The following is a 20,984-nucleotide window of genomic DNA, read 5'->3' as shown; positions in this document are numbered from 1 at the left end:
TCTTGACCAATTTTACTCTTTCTCTCTTTCAAATTGAGGTGGATCCGAGCTCTCACTAACTTGTGATCACTGCATGTTACCCTACCTATCACTTCTACATCCTGCACTATGCTGGGATCGGCAGAAAGTACAAAATCAATTTCACTTCTTGTTTCACTATTAGGGCTTTTCCAGGTCCACTTTCTGTTGCTACGCTGCCTGAAAAAGGTGTTCATTATTCTCAGCTTATTCCTTTCAGCGAATTCTACCAGCATCTCTGCTCTAGCATTCCTAGAATCGATGTCGTAGTTGCCAATTGCTTATTCACCAGCCTGTTTTTCCCCCCTTTTGCACTGAAGTCACCCGTTACTACAGTATACTGAGTTTGCACTTTTCGCATCACTAATTCAACATCTTCATAAAAGTGTTCTATTTCTTCATCATCATGACTGGAGGTTGGAGCGTAGGTTTGTACTACCTTTATTTTATACCTCCTATTCAGCTTTATTACGACTACTGCTACCCTCTCATTAATGCTGTAGAATTCGTCAATGCTGCCCGCTAGGTCCTTATGGAGTAGGAATCCTACTCCGAACTGCTTCTTATCTGGTAGTCCTCTATAGCAGAGAACGTGGCCATTTGTCAGCACTTTATAAGCCTCACCAGTTCTTCTAACCTCACTAAGGCCAATGATATCCCAAACAATGCCTGATAGTTCCTCAAAGAGTCCTGCTAGGCTAGCTTTACTCGCGAGGGTTCGGGTGTTAAACGTTGCAAGGGTCAGTTTCCATTGGCAGTCTGTCCGGGTTCAGAGATTCTTAGCACCCTCTGCTGCGTTACAGGCCTGACCGCCGCCTTGGTCAAGCGCTCCGCAGCTGTTGGGGACTGAGGGCCATTGGCTAATTGAATGAGTCATTTGGTAGTGATGGGCAAACACTGCACCAGGGAGGCCAATTCCTGTTCTGGTTAGGGAGTGTCTTATTGAAGCTTAGTGGGTCTTCCTAATTTGGTTTACCTGGATTAGTATAGCCCCACTTGCTCTTGGCGTTTTTGCCGGTGTCAGGCGCCACTCCAAACCTGGAGATGTAGTGAACTGGGGGCAGTGAATTCGAGCTTCCCACCTTCAGAAAAAAAAAAAAGACAAACACGAGGATTCAAACTCCTGTCTGTGTCAACTGAGCATCTAAGCTAGCTCAGTCAAATAACGCTGCGGGCTGTCGGGCCACATATAATGCGACATATAATTGTTAAGAAATAAATTTCATGTATTCAAATAAAACAAAAAGGCAGCATATATATTGAGGGCATACACAGGTTTACTGCATGCATTTCAATGAAATTAATTTAAGGAAATTTAATAAATTGCGTGCCAGTATCGGTACATATATGTCAGACTAACAGAAAAGGCAGGACCCTAAATGGCGGTCCGCCTCTTTTCCAAGGCTCCCTCCGATTTGCATCATCGTCCACCTGCCGTACACGTGCGGTCGTGCGAAAAATTGCAGTATAAGCCGAAATTTGTGCAGATGTGCAATTTTTCGCAGGACCGCACGCGTGCGGCAGGCAGGCGGCGCGGCGTGCGGCTCCATCTTCTGTGCTGATGAAGGCCAAGGAGACGCTGTCCAGTGACGTTCCGTAACTTGCAGAAGAATTCCCATTCGTATGCACGAAAATTCACTATTTGCGACTATTTTCCCCTGCATTATTAAAAAACCCGTAAAATTTCCTGCCCCTACACACATAGGTGGCAAGGTTCTGACTGGCGCAAGCCGCGATAGCCCGGAACTTAGCGTCGCAAGTTGGTGGCTGGGCTGTTGGTGTCGAATTTTAGAGTTAGGTCGTCAATTTTTTATTAAAAATTGGCAAAAATCGAAAATTTTCAAAAAACGAAACTATCAAGTTTACAACTCTAACTCGGCAACGAAAAATTATAATGCAATTCTGTGAATTGCATCGAATAGCACATCTAAAGCGGATAAAGTTGATATGTTGCACATGAATATGAAAAGATTTTGTAATATTGAAATACAGCTTTTGCAGAACCCTTGTAACCAGTGTTATTATTAATAATAATAATAATAATAGTTGTTGTTATTGTTGTTGTTGTTGTACTGGTTCAAACAACATGTCATTATTTGGTATTATTGGCGGCGCCTGCCCGTGGGTCGGGCCTCAGCGAGCCCCGACCCACGGACCAGTCCAGGTTCCAGCTTTGATTATCCCACTGCCCTTTGGGTGTTCCACTAGCTGCTTTATTAAAGCGGAGCTTTCTTAGCCTCTTCCTTCGGCTTTCCCACTGCTGCTGCGGGCTGCTGTGGCTGCAGCTGTAGCACACACTGCATCGGGAGGTGGTTCAGAGCGTGTATATAGATGGCAGGGGCGAGTAAGAGAGGAAAGGCAAAGGGAGAAACTCGTTTTCACCCCACCGCGTCGAATGTGCACAATGCCCTCTGGAGCTTCCTGGCCGTCGCCACATTAGCCGCTTTGACAGCTGTAATTGTCCGTGACTCCCCTCAGATGCATTGCAGAAACTGCAGCGCTTCCCTTTCTACTAACGTGCGAGGCCAGAGGGGCCGCAGAACTGTAGAGAGCAGAGAAGGAGAGGGAGGAGAAGAGGCAGTTCCCATGCAAGACATGGGGGAGGTGACGTGAGAAGGCAAGGAAACCCCACGGCGTTTGCGGGGAAACTGGATAAGAGGGAGCTTTAGCTCACGCCCAACTCCGACGCGGCCTATTCAAAACATGTAAAACGCAAAAAGTTTTTCTGAGACAACCCCTGGGCCGATTTTAATGAAATTTGTTGCATTTGAGAGAGAACGTTAAATTCTAGTGACTGTTGGAAGCGTAATTTCGATTTAGGGCTTGAATTTTGTTAAAAATATTTTAAAATATTCAACCGTTTGAAAAAAATAGAAGCACGAAGTTTACAAATTCATAGCTCTGCATCAAGAACTGATATAACAGTTCTGTAAACACCATTCATTAGATGATTCAAAGCGGACAAATTCAATATGTCATTTTACATTTTACATGAATTTGTTACACTGGTTACAAGGGTTCTGCAAAAGCTGTATTTCAATATTACTAAATTTTTTTATATTCATGTGCAACATATCAATTTTGTCCGCTTTAGATGTACTATTCGATTCAATTCACAGAATTATAATTTTTCGTTTTGAGTTACAGAGTTGTAAACTTGATAGTTTCGTTTTTTGAAAATGTTCAGTTTTTGCCAATTTTTAATAGAAAATTGACGACCTAACTCGAAAATTCCAAACCACCAGTCACTAGATTTAAAGTTTCCTTTTAAATGCAACAAACCTCGTCAAATTTTGTGCAGCGGTTGGGCCGAGAAAAACGAATTCTCCTTTTACATGTATTTATAGGAGCACCCGATAGGAGCACCCGAGCTAAAGCTTCCTCTTAAGTTCAAGGTACGGTACAGTATACGTTGCTGCCACGGAGTGGTTGCTGCTATTTCTGAAAAATAAACGCCATGCAAAGATGTCAAGTGGGCAACTTACGCAGTGCGCAGAAGCAGAGCCGCATTAATTAAAGCGCATCGCAGAGTCCAGGAGACACTACGGAAGCGGTCGACCGTCAAATCAACACTTCTGTGCCCGCCGCGTTAGCTTTGGGGCTATGGCATTGCTAGAGGTCGTGCATTTGATCCCAATCGTGGCAGCCGCATTTCAACGGGGGCGAAATAGAAAACGCATGTTCACTTAGATTTTGGGACATGTTAAAGGAAATCACGGTGTGAAAATTAATCCGGAGTCCGCCACTACGGCGTGCCTCATAATCCGAGTGTGGTTTTGGCACGTACAGCCCCATAATCCAATTCAAGTTTAATACTTAATTCTGCCACAATGCGATGTGCCATCTGAGGCATTGACAACGCTCAACCCTCTCGGAGGTTATAAAATATGGCGCACAACAACGACTCAAGCAAACATCTCTCCCTGTGTGTTCTGTGTACTACGCAGACAAACAGCAGTGGGGCACGCAAGGTAACGTTTAATATCAACTCACCATTCTCGTGTTAGCCTAAACGTTGAAGAAATTAAGCTTTAGCCGGCAACATCACCGATAATTATCGTCAATCAAAGCATCCAGCACGGAAAGCTTCGCTTACATCGATTCCCACAGTGCGAGGGATCTGCATAATTTTATAATCTCGGGTGCTTCTGTTTGTCGGTTACATGGCCCAACCCACGGACCAGTCCAGGTTCCAGCTTTGATTCTCCCACGGCCCCTTGGGTGCACCGCCTGCTTTATTATAATCTCGGGTGCTTCTGTAAAGTCGGTTACATGTGCCCTGCTGAAGCAGTAGTTCTAAGTAATCCAATTTATCGTCGCGATGAAGAAAGCAGCCCACGACAAAACAAGCGCCCCGTAACTTCTGCAACACCAGTCAGGATATACAGATGTTCAAAAGCATTACACAGCCTATTCAAATATCGGTAACAACATGAGAGCTCAATTTCCAATGTCGTACTTCCTAATTTCGGTACCCGACACATCTGCATAGACAGAGCTCTAGCACCAACTACCACTGGTGGCTCGCAGCATTTTAGCGATTCTGGGTAGGTCACATCATCGAATATTGACACTGCAGTTCACGTTTTGTACCCAACAGAACACTTGCTTTTTCAGCAACAAAGGCTACTAGAATTTGAAGCTGACCGACTCCAAGTTTGGCCCGTGCACTGAAAAGGGTGTACTGCTATGGGTTGTCGAAGTGATGGCTTGCTCAAAGGCAATATTCTAATAATTGCGGCCGAAAATTCCCCGAAATAGGGTAAATTACACGGAACATAACTGATGCTGGCCAAGCTTGTGCTCCATGGCATGACGTACTATAAAAAAAGGGGGAAAAAAGCAGTGAAAGTTATGGGGATTGATCGGAACGGCTAGGGGAATTGACGCAGGGCACGCAGGGACCTATGTAGGGAGTAACTGGACATAAGCGCAAATAGATTTACCGTTTTCCCGCAGTGAAGATGGTTAAACACAACTATAATTCGCGGATTACATAGCGTAACTTTAAATGATTAATCTTACATAATGTCACACTCACAATGATGTGTCTCTTCATTTTTAGATGGAGGTAACTGGGGACAAACCGTGCAGATGCGCATTCCCAGAGGCTATGATAAAAAAATGCTGTCTACGTTGCACAACAAAGCAAATATGCGAGTTTAAAACACTGCTTCGTAGTGAGATCAAGCCTACTTGATTGAGATCTGTCCGACTCGTCGTGCAAGGTCAAGTTAGTCGCGTTAGAGGCAGGGAGCTACACGCTGAATGGTAGTCCCCTGTCTAGGGAGGGTATGATTCAGAATTCGGATATCCGCATGAGAGCTGGCGATCGCGGCTGTCGCGGTCCTGCGGTTGAGCCTGTGGAATGGCAGATGTGTTGAGCAGCGTTTTTCTGTGAACTCTGCAGTGCGCTACGCCAATGGCAATATCTGATGTGCTGACTCACGGTAGGCGATGGCATGGCTACTGCTTGCTCTATAGCTAAGCTTGTCTAAAATGAAAGAGCAGCCATAAGCGGCTCTATTAAGGGTTCTGTACGCAGCCTGGATGGTCTGGATCTGTGTAATCAAGCGGTCGTCAGAATTGGTGTTTCAGTTTTCTTTAGGAGATAACTTGTGCGCCTTCTGCATAATCATAACATAGATCAAACACATATCCGAAAGGCATCATTTATTTCTTTATTATTATTATGATTATTATTATTGTTGTTGTTGTTGTTATCATTAATTGTTCGGGTTGTGCTGTTCACGTTTGAAATAAGTCGCTTAATTTTTAACCACGGCTGTGAGGAATATGTAACGGTTACCAGCACTGCTGCTATATGTTGCATTCAGTGTATGCCAAATATTTGGGTGCACGGGTCGATTCTTGTGTTAATGTCATTAATGGGGCTCTAGGACTAATGGCGGTGCCCTTTGACTGCAGCTGCTAGCGTTCTGTAACTGTGAAAAAGACCAGCATACATTACTGAGAACTAGTGATGCCCTCCCTCACCCCACACACACACAAACACGTACAGCATGCGTGCGCGTGCTTTTATTTATTTTATTGCGTGGGGTGTTTGTTGAAAGTGTGTATGCACAGTTTTTAGGAACGCGATAACCATTGGGCGGGGGAGGGAACGCTTCAGTACAGTTTCATTTGATAACATTTGATATTTGTTTAAGCATATACTTAATATTCACAGTTTTGTGATATGTATAAGTACACTCCAATTATAATGTGAACAAGCTGCCAGTGCATAACAGCGGTGACATATATATGTTGCCACATTGCTTTCGTGCAGAATTGCACACTTTGGGAAAATAAAAGGCTGATGATGCTCAACCTTTAGTTAGTTAATTGCCCCCTTCGAGGCACTCGTTGCAGCATGAAAACTTCACTGGAGGTTTGTACCTTGCAATTCCCCCCCCTGTGCCTTACTGAGAGGTCAGTATAACTCATGTAACCGAACATTATTTGTAATCGGAAGTTATTAGCGCAAAGATTTGCCAACTTATATATTGTCACATATGCCTGTTTAGCTACTTCCAGTAATGGTGGGATTAGTTTAATGAATATGGGAGGCCAAGTCACGAGGAATTATCCTTTAACCCCTTAACTCTTTTATTATTTTGACAATTTCTATGCCCAAACTGCTTATCTTTTTTTTAAGTTTGGTATTGAATATATTCCTTCTAAAACAGCAAGTTTTCTATGTCCAAAGCAAAATTCTAGAGCATACTAAGTCGAATTAGCATAACATTTATTATTGCTCATGAAAAAGGAGGCCAGCTACTTTCTGGTAATCAACAATAAAAAACAAAGCAAGAGCGCAGTTCAGAAAGTTTGATCATTCTGACAACACCTTTCTGGGGACCCCCCAAAAACGGAAACCGAGGAGTCTTCATGTCAGTGCACCGCCAGTCACACGCACTGGCAATAGTGTCGTCTGAGCAGTCTTCTTCATCAGATGAATTGCTAATTTTGAAGTCATCACTATTGCTTTCACTTCCAGAAACAAAGTAAACTTTGGTGTCTGAATCATTATCATCCAGAGACTTGGACAACGGCAAAAGGCTTCATTTCTGTGACGACAGACCAGCAGCACATGCGTCGCCTCCACCTGACACCATTTTTTTAAACACGAGTTGCCCCCCCCCAGTAAATGTGAAATGGCAGTTGAAAAAGAAGAAATTACCTGTCAAGTGCTGCCATCTGCAAAGCGACACACCAACTAGCTAACAAACTAGCGTGTCTCATTCAATACGCTCACAAGGGGATATTATCTCGAGAGGAAGAGCTACATTTGTCCAATACAGTTTTGGGACAGTTCAGCAAAGACGAGCTGTGCTCGTTCAAAACGGTGAAGGGGTTAAGCACTTTTAGGCATAATTCATAGGGCACTGGTTGAACTGATAAGCACCTTTGTATTTTGCAGCAGTGCACAAGAACACAATATGTCACACTATAAGCCTACAGGAGGTCGCCCTTTCAGCCAAGTGGTATAGGACCTCCTTCTGAATATGTACCCCAATGTGTGTATTTTGATTTCAACTAAAGATCCCTCTCTCAAAAAAAAAGAAGAAAGGGTGCAACCTGAATGAAGACTGTTGTCATGTAGCACAACAGACTGGGTAAGGCTGAGTAATGGCTAAGAACCAAGTACGAAAGTGGTTACAAACTTTTTTTTTCATGGTGCATATATGCTGTAAGGTAGACACTTCTATGCACAGAAAATTGACTTATGAGAACACTTCAGTTGCATTTTGAGCCTAAAAGCATAGTTGCAGTATATTCACTAGCGTTTGACAGTGACCCCTATTCAAATCAGCAGCCGCAGTAGGTTCAAAATGCAACATGAAAGGAGTAATATTAACAATAATTATAAATTCTCAGATTTTGAAACGTACCCAAGCTAAACACACTAATAATGAGTGACGTCAGCAGTGCAATTACAACCTTTGTGTTGCCGGAACCAGCAGCAAGGTGCCAGTATCCTGACATATTCTGTTTGTACATATTGTGTCATTTTCCAGTGGGTGGATATCAGCCATTTTGGTCAATTTGGAAGGTGCTCTTGCAAGGGGCCTTGTGGGTCTAAACAGCACAACCGAAGATAGCATGGGCCCTCACAAGAGCATGTTTATTGCACCTAAAAATGGCGGGCGAGTTAAAATATCACATTGTTGAACCACAGTCCAATCATGACCATCTTTTTGTAATCTTTGACCATCAGATCACTGCAGCTCATTTCTTTTATTGGCAGCAGTGTGCACTGCCAAATACCAAACAGAATGCAACCTCTGGGTTTCATCATTAGATATCTAATATCACTTCCACAACTGTGGTTCAGCACAAAGTGCCATAGGTGTAGACATCCTGTTGCAGCTTCACTTAATGGTATTTTAATGCGTAAAACATGCACAGATACACCTAGTCAAATGCATCCCTTTGCTGGAGTGGCTGCACAGCTGAGCTGTAGCGGGCTTGAAACTGGCAATGAAAACAGTGGAAATGGTGCTGTCCAACAGGGAGCTGCTCAAGAGTAGTGCCGGGTGTGCCATGACAGCTCTAAAATTATTCATAAAAACAAGCTCAGACTGGTTGGATGCAGTATTTAGATATAAATTCAGCACAGACGAGTGTGGACATCTGTGATGTGTTAGTGGACCTAGAAAATCAGTACAATGGATCGGAGTTCACTGAGAACTGGGGAACATATGTTCTTACATATAAAGAGCAGTGTTAAAGTGCAAAATAATCTGTGGACTGTTCAGTGACATGAATTAACTGGGGTTGGAGGGAAAGTTCACGTGAAGTGAAATGTGTTGCAATTCCATTGTGGAGATGCCATCAAGTGCTACAGTGCCTCCCAGCACCACTACCCATATTTTCCTGCAAGATTTGTTGCACCTACTCGAAATGACCACCTCAAACCAGCAAGACAGTGTTCATCATGTGGACCCTAATCAAATTAGCACAAGTGGGTTGTTCTGTTGCTGGTGATGCATAGTTTGATGATGCTCAGTTGTTTCTAACGCCCATCAACCGAAATGAACATACATAGGAGCATAAGGCATTATTCATTCTAAGCAACTGTGCTGTTGCTGAAGACAATTTACACAGCTGTTTCATCATAAGCAGCACTACTCCAGTGCAAGTAGCAAAGTTCCATGTGTCACAAGCTGGATTATGAGAGGAATTGTGAATGCCCTTGTGCACAGTGTGTTTGTGAATGGTAATGAGCAAGAAAAATTTTAGAAATGCAAATGTGATACGTACAAGGAGATGGCAGAAGCATTGTGAAGTGCGAGTTCACTGTGATCGAAAGTGTGAAGTGCTTCAGAAACAATTTCCTCTGGAAGCGTGTGTGTTTGTGATGGTGAGATGTTCATAATTTCATTTAGAGTTGAGTGGCCTCACCAAGTGAATGAGCTCCTTCCCGTGGTGATCTCTGGTGGTGTGTTGCCTGACTTGTGCCATTGGGCTGTGTTTGGTGAATTGTGTTGTGCTATGACATCATGCATTAGTTGCCGTCTCCATATCCAGCAATGCTTCTGTGAAAAGTTGATAGGAAGATGCTAGAAGTGCAGTTCCTGTGGCTTGCAAGCAGTGCTGGTTTCACTGTACAAGACAGTGGCACAAGGTGTTTAATACATTTTAATACTAGTATCACCAATTTTCTTATGTGGCAAGGGAGCCTTAAAATGTGTTCTGTACTCAGATGATTTCACACAGCTCTTTGTTGGCTGGGGCTGAAGACATCACAAAAGTAAGTATATAATGACCTAAGTGCTTATAGAGCCAGAAGCCAAGAAATAAAGTGCCATCAGCTGAAAATGACTGTCAACAGCAGCCCTCAGATACTGCAGTCAACCTAAAGCTACAAAAATTGTGCAACAGCAGCTTGTGGAAATTAGTACCTATAGCCAGCCATTTTATGTGTGTTCCACAAGATGCACTCATGCTGCTTATGTGACTGACCAGCTTCGACGGGAAAAACAAAGTAAGTCTCAAGTTTTCAGTGGAAATAAAGCACTTTTGTGCAGGTGTGGTGAATGTATAAAATCATTTGGAAACAAGTAGTTGTAACCTAGCTGTGTATTTGTCTGCTTCTCTAAACAGAGTTTTCACAATGTGCTTACTTCAACAATGACGTATAAAAAGCCCCATCTACATAAAAGCTTTGTTCACTTGAACAAGGAGGGGAGGGAAGGAAAGAAAGGCAGGGAGGTTAACTAGACGTGCACTACACACACAATGTGCAGAATATCTACAGTCAAGCACTGAACTCTGTTGCCTTCAGGTACTCGTAAGAATGTGTGTGCTTTCTTGGCTGATGAGGTGTAAGGGCAAGCTCCTGGGAGCTTTGCTTCAGTAAAAGACATGCTTTTGCCTATGTTAAAGGGCTCCACACAGGACTGGGCATTGCAAACAAATGACCATTGTGCGTACATCACATTGCAGTGTTTTTGTGTTCAAAATGTCACACTGATGCATGCTAAGGTAACAAAAAAATTCCAACAAGCCAGTGTGCCCTTATTCTCAAACCAGCCAGACTCCTTAAGGACCTACCACATCACCCAGGTCGTTCCCGAGTGCACAAATAGCTGACAGAAATGTGAACACGGGTACAATTTTGTTATATGAAATGGTTGAAAGGAAAATACCAGAAAGAAAGCTTTGGAGTCGGAAGGAAAATTAGTCCAGTCCGGAAGTCGAACCTGAGACCAATGCCTTAGAGCATCACACGCGTAATGTGAAGATGTGGGATCGTTCCTCACCTGCAGCAAGTTGTTTTTTCATCCACTTTCGTTGCCATTAATTTATCATTTCTTTAATTCAATTAGTAAGCATGAGTAATTTCCCCTATATTTTCCTTGGTGTCTGTTTGTTGGCTCCTCATAGTATGCGGTCATATGGGAGAAGGACACTGTGACGTTTTGAAGCTCACTCCTTCTTGCTTGGTCACATGGTGTGCTACAATTTTTTGTGAGGGCTGATGTAGCAATATAGCAGACGATCAAGCAAGCCAAAGCAAGTGCCAAAATGTCGCAATGTTCTGTTCCCATATACTGTGTTGTGACTTAGTATCCTCCTGGATACTAAACTGTCTGTAGGAACGCTGTTATATTAAATTACCACCGGCGCTCTGAGGCTTGTCACTGGTTTTTTGAGGATTTAGACGTTTGGGAATTTCATTTAGCGCATGAAATTAATAGTCTGATTTTCATGTCAATACCCTTGAAGAGGAAGCTTTATTTCGAGGGAACCTGTCTAATGCATTGGAAAGGAGAAATCTTTTTTCGGCAACCACTTTACCGAATTTGGTTGGATTTATTACATTTACAAGAAAAAAGTTAGAATTTTGTGTCTGTAGGAAGTGGATTTTTTATTAGACAGTCAAATGTTTTATAATAATTGTTGAAGTTTCAAAACTATGAAGTTTGCTACAGAAAACTACAATATAATAGTGCATCTAAAGCAGACGAAATTGGTGTGTTATACATGGCTCATACGCGAGTATGACTTCTGCAAATCCCTCGTCAACATTAACAAGATCGTGTAAGATTAAGTTGATATATCAGATTTATGCAGTTTACAGAACTGCAATATCAATTTTTCGTGCAGAGATGCAGATTTGTAAAGGTCATTCCTTTTTGTGTTTCGAATAAATGTCGTGTTTTTCAAGCTTGGCAATTTTCGGGAATCTTAATTTTTAAAAAGATCCTGTCCCGAAAAAGTCCGCTTCCAACAGAGTCTATATAATTTAATGTTCTCTCTCTCTCTCTCAAATGCAACAAGTTTCATTGAAATTGGTCCAGGGGTTATCTCGGAAAAGCATTCTTGCTTTTTACGTGGCATCCGAGTTGGGCCCAAGGAAGCTTCCTCGTAGCACAGAGACAATAGTATTTTTGATGTGCCAAAGTCAAGTTTCCGTTTAGAAAGCAAATTGCTAATTAATTACTATTAAGTTAACACTTCATTGTTGTGGGTTTTTTTTTTTTTTTTGTACGAACGCGTACTTTGCATGACCAGAAATATAGGTGAAAAAGTTGTAATTTTCCTTGATGTGGAATGGTGTCTGGGCTTTAAGGGGTTAATCGGCAACTCTTAAGTGCAGGAACATATGCGGTATAATATATTTGCTTTCATGAAACTTCCTGCACCTTATTGTGGGTTTTCGCAGAGAAGTTTTTCAAATGAAGTGATTCATAACGATCTTGTGGATATAACAAATCGTAATTTCCCTTGACTTTTCCACGTGAACATATAAAATCTCGTTTTAAGGAGGTAAACGCAGGTGTTCTGTGGTAAACGTACAGTATTGTTCCAGTTCCGCTCCAACTAAACCGAAAATCGCTGGTGCGCGACGCGCTGCTCGTTTGATGTGGCAGACAGTGCGACGAGCGGTTGGGCCTCGGGCTGCAGCACGCTTTTCAGAGCGCCCCAAGGTGGTTCTTTATTCTATGGCGCCCCACACAGCTTTATTGAATTAGTACCGATGCGAGTTTTGCATTTTCACACGCTTCATCTGCCCTAGTACATCCTGGCTTGTATGTAATGCGATTACTGTTCCACGCTCGTGCAGTATGTATAGCAGCCCAGCTGCTACTGGTGCTCGAGACTAGACAAACTCGTAGCACATAAACACTAACACTGGCTGTGTGTATTTAAATTTGGTACCTAAATGCCCCTTTGTTGCGCGTTAGCTATTACAGAAACAACTTCATTTCGCAATCTCACATCATCAGGTTTGGGCACATTGAGATGATAAGTGCGGTGTGTGATCGCACAATGACGATCTCTTCATAGTGTTAATGTTCGGTGGTAGTAATGCGATAAAGAGATATAATTTAATACAAAAGCTCCGCACTCTTGGAGCCACTCGGCGCACGAGCGAGTTAATTATTGAGGTCATATGCAGTGGAAATTCCCATGAAGCACAGATCGAGCGTGCAGAACAGACCCTGGAAATGTGCCGTACATACATACGTGTAGCAAAAGAAAGAAGAAAATTGAAAGGGAGGGAGTGGGGTTAATTGCTATGCATTATATTCTTATCATTGCAATGTAAGTAAAACAACCAATGATTACAAACGCAGAAGCTAAAGATCGACGCCGTTTGTGAAAACGCGCAGGAAGCAGGAAAAGTGTAGGGGTGGTAGGGCACCATCTCTAGTTTTCTTGCCTCCCTCTGTATGTGCATGCAGTGAGCATGGAGTTTCTCGCGCAGTGGGTAAGCCATAATTTCAGAAACGTGACTATCGTGCCTGACGCAAAGTGTCTGGAGCAGCCAGTCGCGCGGCAATTGTTTCATGTATTCGCGGACTTCCTTCATGCTTGGAAAAACACTTTCATGTAGCACGCACTGAGCAACAGAAAGCTGTATCGCACCTGTATCGGGAGTTTTTCATGTTGCTCTACAATTTTCTCATTAATATTTTTCATTTAACTATAATAATTGAAATGTCGATTAATTAAGACGAATTATCAAATTCGGCAGAATAGAAAAATAATCTGAGTATCTCCAAACGACGGCGAACAACATCGTTGGTTCTGTCCAGCTACGTGGCATTTGCATATTTTTAAAGTTCGGCTGAAGTTACGTGGGACACCATAAACATACATGCATACATATATATATATATATATCCGCCAGCACTTCGAACCATCGGTCGAACTATAGACGCTGTTGATATCGCCAACCTGATGTTACGTGTGGGCTCGCTCACGCAACGTCGAACTATATTTAGGCCTTTAATTTGCAATGAACTGCGCCAACAGGAGGTCGAGCCTCTCGCGCGAACAGCGTACACTGAACACTCTCAAAAACAAAGTTCTTTTTTTCTCTCTCTCTCTCTCTCTCTCTCTCTGGATTCCCACCGTGCAGGTTCCGGGAATGGCTTCGGCGCGCTCACTTCACGCAGCAAAGCCAAATCGTAGGTCATTCAAAAGTACAGCCTTCCGTTGGTCGCCTTCGACGCCGACATTTTGCGAAACTCTTTTGTCTCGTGCACTCCCGAACAAACAGAACCACGAGAGCAGCACGCAAGGCTCCCCACGTACGCACGCAAGAATCGGATGCGTGCGTGCGCAGCAGCTGCGTACGCATCACGCACCGTTGGTGTTTCGTTCTGCGCATGCGCACTTTGCAGGACGTAGCGATCTTGTGTACGCAACGCCGTTACGTACGCAGTACTAAAACTGTCTAATATGGCGGCCCAAATTTTCTTCTAAACACATGGTTTGGTAGATAGCATGACAACCTAGACGGCGGCAGCATGACTAAGACGGCTTGTGGACAACGGAACCTGCATGCACGCCTGCGCTTTTTTTTTTTTTTTCTTCGTTCGCTTATTCCATGGAGGCCAAATACTCTTCCGACCATTCGCTTTAAAAATTATGTATACTCGCGTCTGCGAAGCTACCATGAACTGGCAAGACCAGGCACATCCCGACAAGAGGCGCATCCCAACCGTCAGCCGAGGCAGCAGAGAAACGAGGCACAGCATCTTAACTAAACCTTCAGACATCACAAAGCTCTTGCGCGTCAGCACGTGCCTCTCGAAAAGCTAGTTGGCGTTGGGCGACGAACGCGTCCCACAACTCGGCTGCGGTAAAGTCCATCCGTTCACGTGTGTGGATGAGTTTTAGGTTGCGCGAGTGCACGCATATCTCGGAGGAGAAAGTCCGCGGCCACGAAAGTAGTGAAAAGAGCCAAAGAAAGCCATTCGCTTTAGAATTTCTGACGAGGCCGTAGAGACCGCATGTAGAGCGAAACGGAAGCCGTGTCATGTGCTCAGCAGCAGAATGCCATATATCCGCCTATAGCCGCCGCGATGGCTGCAAAAAAAAAAAAAAAAAAAAAAAAAAATTGGAGACGACTGATTGGCAACTGCATGCCTCCGGAGTGGGCGCAACAAGCGCAACGCCCGCCTCCATGAAAGAGGAAGGCACAGAAAAGGAAAATTTGGGAACTCGGAAGTGAAAGGAGGTACAGTGCGGTCCACTGCTAAAGGAACGCATGCCGAGTGTAGAACGTAGTGCGAGTTTTCGCCTTTGGCAGCTGTACAATCGCTAGCCTTTGCAGCACAGGACTTGATTGTGGCTGGTGGCATCGTGGCGCCATGTGCAGTCGAATAGCTTCAGCCGGCACTTGCAGCTCGCGGAGCACAAGTACCGAGAAAGGTTGATTGTTAATTACAAGGGAAAATGGCTATACATCCCTTTTAAATTTCGCGCCCAAACCTCAGCGCCATTACTCTAGTGTGGCCTCACGGGTATTAAAAATTTTGCAGTATATTGGCCGTTTTGGCTCAATATAAAGCTGGCGCCACAGTCGGCGCGACGTGCCATTAGGGATCACGTGGACACAGCGGTCGCGTCGGAAGCACCTAACCTAACCTAATAAAGTCCCACCTGCGCCGCGGTTCTGAATAAGTGGTGAGGCTTTACCGCCTTGGGTGTCTGCTTGACAACATTTGAAAGTAATGTAATAGGTAGTGGCTGCCTTTGGAGGCGTGCAGCATGGTAGGCTACTGCTCGGTGCCGCAGTGCCGGACGTACGCTACGGAGCCCGGTGTCAGCCTTATATTCACACGTAGCCGCAGGGCAAGGAGCTGCGTGAAGCTTGGCTGGCGAAACTTAGAACCGGCAGATAGCCATCGGCTGCAACTCGGGTATGCAGCAAGCACAGACGTGAGGAAGATTTGTGCTACGGCGCCGGGACTGCGCGATGTTCGGTGACTAGCAGAAAACGCGTACTGAGACGCTCGCCTGCGCCCGGTTAATGTCATGATGGTTTGGTCTATGAACTTGTTGATGCTAGATACTGGCAAGTTACTGGAACGGAAAGGGAGCGGTAAGACGCACATTAAAAAAGGCATGACATATGGTCATGTTTGTGTTATGAATTAATGCACTGGATTACGAAAAAGAAGCAGAGGGAAATCGCACGCTGAGAAGACCGATAAACATACAGTGCGACGCAACTTGAGAAATAATATTGATATGTCCAAGAATTTAGAAGACAGAAAAGGATTGAATCGTCGCGACGGCACATCACAGTCTCCGTAGGCACTAGTCTAACTCTTTAACGAAATTATTTTTGAACAGTTCTGATAGCGTCCACGCAACAATGGTTGCTAGTGTACTGTCAAATGCTCATATGCTGCGGTCTAAAGCTAACGGCACGGTGCAAAAACGCGCTCACAACGAAAGCAAAACGTGCGCGGACGTGCATGGAGACGCGCAGTCGGTCGCCGCGAACCCGTGCGATCGCTGCATTGAGCCTTCATTCTGTTATGCCCCATTTGGTTATACAGGCAGCCCACTATAAGAACATATTTCACATAGTTTACTTTCAGCGTTTGCCTACCTTTCACGTAAGAAGTCGGTTCGGGAGACTCCATCGCGGCGACCGCACGCAGTGGCGTTTACCGTACGTGTTCGGTAAAGAGATAGCATCTGTAAACGATTCTGTACTTTCAGCTTGCCCAAGATTATTATATCGACAGTCAAAAACTTCCCTCGTTTTGAGAGCACCTACATAAATGTCCAGGAGGGATGCCGTGTGGTGTTTTTATTGAGCGCCGTAAACGAAACCTATGAAGAGCGCGCCGCGTGATCCCTCATATTATGCAAGGGAGGCGCTTCCGACAGATGGCGACTCCATAAATCCGCGCCCCCAATAGGTATCTTGCTACTTTTCTTGTGTAGAATTAAGGAAGGAAGGAAAACTTTATTTGGTCCTGCAAGGAGCGATAATTAATCACTAAGCGGGCCGCTCCCACGTCGGGACCGGAAGGCCAAGCCTCACGGCCACATCGTGAGCCTGCTGGACAGCCCAGAATTGTTCATCCAGGTCCGGGCTGCGAAGTGCAGCCTCCCACGTGGACGCATCCTTGATCGCCGAGTCTTCAATTCTTTCGCAAGATAAGAGCATGTGTTCGAGCGAGGCTAAAGCACCACAATCTTGGCAATAAGGCTCTGTATACGTCTGTGGATAAAACATGTTCAGTCTCCGTGGGCAAGGATAAGTACCAGTCTGTAGTAAGCGTAATGTAAGTGCCTGAGCCCTGTTTAGTTTAGGGTGTGGCAAACTGTAAACCCTGTGATTAAGAAGGTAATACTTCGTGATTTCATTGTATGTGGAAGGAGAGTCTCTATTCTCGGGGAGTACCGCCACGCCGTTGCGCGGGGCAGAGCGGAGGGTAAGATCTCGCGCTGCCTCATGAGCGGACTCATTGAGATTCGGAGGGGCTCCCTGGATCATCCCAAGGTGAGCAGGGAACCAACATAAGTAGTGTTGAGAGATCTCACATGTCTGCATAATTTTAAAAGCAACCTTAGCCACCGAGCCCTTCTCAAAGGCCCTAACGGCCGACTTTGAATCGCTATATACAAAAGGCCTGCGCCTGTCAACCAAGGCGAGCGCAATAGCCGCTTGCTCCGCGACCTCTGGCCTATCAGTCCGAACGGTAGCAGCGTTAACGAGACTGCCCTCATTGTCCACGACAACTATGGTAAACACCTTTCTCTCCTCGTTAAAAGAAGCATCGACGAAGCCAACCTTCTGTTTCTTATCACGAATGAGTCTCAGTAGGCAAGCTCCCCTGGCCTTTCTTCTACCAACATTTCGCTCCGGATGCATATTCCTGGGAACAGGCTTGACGTGATACCGATTACGGACCTTCACGGGAATACCGACATGAAGCTGCGAAATCTTCTCCTGAGGAACACCTAACTCTCTCAGAATCTGCCGACCCGTGCTAGTCGTAGAGAGACGCACCATCTGCGTCCTCTGCTGAGCCTCGGCTATCTCATCTAAGGTATTATGAATTCCCAGCTGGAGAAGTCGGTCGGTGCTGGTGCACATTGGCACTCCCAACACTTTCTTCGTGATCTTCCTAATCTGCGTGTCAAGCTTCTCCTTCTCCGATGGTTTCCACTTGTGCATGGCCGCCACATAAGTAAAGTGACACAATACAAATGCGTGCATAAGTCTAATGAGACTATCCTCCTTGAACCCCGTCTGCCTGTTGGCCACCCTCTTCACTAGGCGTACCGCATTTTGTCTTGGCAATGATCTTCTGGATCGTCAGCGTGTTGGCGCCGTTCGACTCAATAATCATCCCCAGAACCCTGATCTTATCAACCCTAGGTATGAGATCGCCATTTCTTGTACGAAGCTGAATGTTCAGCTGGTCCACGGGGATCCATCCCCTTGGCTTGCGTCCCCTTCTAGTGGGACTGTACAGCAACAGCTTCGACTTGGAGGGGGAGCACCTTAACCCCGTCGGGTCCAAATAATTCTCAATTACATTTACTGCCTCCTGCAGAACACTTTCGATATAGCCCTCACTACCACCGGGACACCATATGGTCACGTCATCTGCATACATGGTGTGCCTAATCCCCTCAATCTCCAAGAGCTTCTTGGTCAATCCGACCATGGCCAGATTGAACAATGTGGGCGAGATGACGGCCCCTTGAGGAGTGCCCCTGTCTTCAAGATTGAACATCTTTGACTCCAGCTCCGCAACCTTCAAGGTAGCCTTCCTGCCTGACAGGAAGGACTTGACATAATCATGAAAGCGCGCGCCGAGGCCATGATCCGAAATGGACTTAAGAATATAAGAGTGCCTAGGGCTGGACCTGGAGAAGGCTTTTGACAACGTGTAGAATTAAGGTGGCTGTGGAATCTCTCTAGATATCTTCCAGGGTATCTACGTAAGCGGTCTGTACTCATTGATTACGCAATGCCTATATGACTGAATCAAATGCTTTTTCGTAGTCTATGAAAGCCATATAGAGAGGCTTATTGTACTCTGCGGATTTCTCGATAACCTGATTAATGACATGGATGTGATCCATTGTAGAGTATCCTTTCCTGAAGCCAGCCTGTTTCCTTGGTTGACTAAAGTCCAGTGTTGCCTTTATGCCTGCCGGGAAACCATGAATTTCACCAGTTGGCGTCTTGCTCATGTGGCGGGTCTCTAAAGTCTATACGATTCTGTGCCTTGGTGTGCGGTAATCAGTGATTTATAATTAATTCTAATTATTCCAGACACTTCAGTAACTCAACTTGTAACAAAACGTATGCTCTGATATCATATCTATAAAGAAACCCAAGACTTTCGCACTGTACTATTTTTTAAGATTTTATTTATTTATTTATTTTGAATTTCGTCCCCGGTTGTCTCGGGAGGTTCGGAAGTGCTGCGCTAGAAACAGGAGTGTCACTCGATGCTCGTGCCATTAAACAGTATGAAAGCGCAGAGGCAGTTGCTTATTTTAGTTGCAAATTTTTTTCTTTGTCAAACAAAGGCGTGCGCAGAAATTAATAAGCTTGGTTCCAATCTGTGTAGGGTTTTTTCTATTCCACATAAACAATAAAAAGATAGTCGGGGACCTCCACCACCCGGAAGAAAGCGGAGGAAGAGCGTGCAGCGGAAGCATGAGGAAGCCACAATTGAAGCACCACCAGATGGCGCTCACGTCTGCGCATCCGCGGCACTGGCTGTGTGGAGGAAAGAAAATAAACAGAAAGCTCGCAAGCGTTTCTCACTAAAGATCACAGTTGCATATGCTGCAAAAGCGGCAACTGTGGGGCTGGTCTGTAAATAGCGCCGCGCGCTGTGGCTCTAGCTGCCAGTCGGTGCGGTGATCGGTACGATGTCTCAATATATATCGCGAAATGAAAACACGAAATTTCGCATTAGGGAGTATCGTAATTGTCGGTGATTTTTTATTTTTGTACATCTGTTTCTTTATAGTAGTTGTCTTCACTTATCAGTGAAAACAATACTTGGACGCCTATGAGTGCGTAATCGAAACCGAATTTTCTCTGCGGGTTCACAATAAGGATTAAGAGGAAGCTTTAGCTCGGGCCCAACTCCGACGCGGCCTATTCAAATACATGTAAAAACGCAAAAACGTTTTTCTGAGATAACCCCTGGACCGATTTTATTGAAATTTGTTGCATTTGAGAGAGAAAGTTAAATTCTAGTGACTATTGGAAGCGGAATTTCGATTAAGGGCTTGAATTTTGTTAAAGGATTTTCAAAAATTCAGACGTTTGAAAAAAATAGAAGCAAGAAGTTTACAAGCTAACAGCTCTGCATCAAGAGCAGATATCGCGATTCTGTAAACGGCATCCATTAGACCATTCAAAGCGGACAAATTTGATATGTCAGTTTACATCTTACGTGAATTCGTTACGTTGTTTACGAAGGTTCTGCAAAAGTTGTAATTACACATTACTCCATTTTTTGAGGTTCATGTGTAACATATAAATTTTGTCCGCTTTAGATGTGCTATCATGTACAATTCACAGAATTGCGATATTATTTTTTCTTGCTGAGTTACGGAGTTGTAAACTTCATAGTTTCGTTTTCTGAAATGTTGCGATTTTTGCCAAATTTTAATAAAAATTTGACGACCTAAATCGAAAATTCGAAACCAACAGTCACTAGATTTTAAGCTTTTCTTTTAAATGCAGCAAACCCCGTCAAATTTGCTGCAGTGGTTGCCGAGAAAAACGAATTCTCCTTTTACATGTATTTAGATAGGAGCACCCGAGCTAAAGCTTCCTCTTAAACTAAGCGGTCGAGCCAGGCATGGATCCAGAATAATACCTTCGATTAAAGGAAGGGGGGGGGGGGGGTCATGAGAATAACTAGGCTAGCCTTCCCACCCCGCTCTGGATAAATCGTTGTCTGTATATGTCAGTGAGTTGAGCATGATCAAGACTGCATGCAACCTAAGCATCATCAGGCGACAACGGGCTTCCTCGTTGCCTCATATTCCAATCTGGCCGTGTATGCCGGTAGGCGCCCCACGAGAGACTGCTGACAGTATCTATCAACAGACGAGGGGTTTTTCGAGCTGATTGTAACAGCCGCGGCGATATAGTCAGGGGTAGTCAGGAGTCGGAGTTCTTGCACGATAAAAACGCATCGAGCGGCCGTGGTTCT

General features: G+C 44.6%; 1 protein-coding gene across 1 annotated transcript in view; it reads left to right on the top strand.

Annotated features, from left to right (window-relative positions):
- The first annotated feature begins 5,233 nt into the window (after nt 1-5,233).
- Nucleotides 5,234-20,984, top strand: part of Hcs (holocarboxylase synthetase-like protein) — a 39,564-nt gene continuing 23,813 nt past the window's right edge. Inside the window, exon 1 of the mRNA XM_055061786.2 lies at nt 5,234-5,468. The gene's annotated coding sequence lies outside the window, so the exon portion shown is untranslated. The remainder of the gene's footprint in view (nt 5,469-20,984) is intronic.

Source organism: Dermacentor andersoni, chromosome 1, assembly GCF_023375885.2.
Source record: "Dermacentor andersoni chromosome 1, qqDerAnde1_hic_scaffold, whole genome shotgun sequence".
Lineage (NCBI taxonomy): Eukaryota > Metazoa > Arthropoda > Arachnida > Ixodida > Ixodidae > Dermacentor > Dermacentor andersoni.
This window is presented reverse-complemented; position numbering and strand designations above follow the sequence as displayed.